The sequence below is a fragment of the Penaeus monodon genome, chromosome 21 (assembly GCF_015228065.2).
Source record: "Penaeus monodon isolate SGIC_2016 chromosome 21, NSTDA_Pmon_1, whole genome shotgun sequence".
NCBI lineage: Eukaryota > Metazoa > Arthropoda > Malacostraca > Decapoda > Penaeidae > Penaeus > Penaeus monodon.
Window position 1 is genome coordinate 37115351 of NC_051406.1, and position 306 is coordinate 37115656.

Sequence of the window (306 nt, forward strand, 5' to 3'; positions counted from 1 at the left end):
TCTACCTTCTAGCCTCTTGTTCACTACTTACTCCGTCTCTCAAGTTGAACTGTCCCATGTGCCTAGTCATACTTCTTTTGAAAACGGACAGACGAGATGACGAGCACACTCCAGTTCGTGACACAAGAATGACCATACGGATCTCTTATTCAAAGGGACACAGGAAACCAAAACAAAAAGAGGAAAGAACGATAGAAAGAAATGGAAGGATAAAATAAACGACTCATAGGAAAAAAGAGGGAAAAAAACTTTAAACTCATCTGCTTGAACCTATTAGAGGGAGTTACCCGTTATACAAATCGTCGC

General features: G+C 40.5%; 1 protein-coding gene across 1 annotated transcript in view; it reads left to right on the forward strand.

Moving 5' to 3' along the window:
• LOC119586451 overlaps window positions 1-306 on the forward strand; it is a gene marked incomplete at its 3' end in the record, with an annotated part of 3070 nt that overhangs the window by 462 nt on the left and 2302 nt on the right.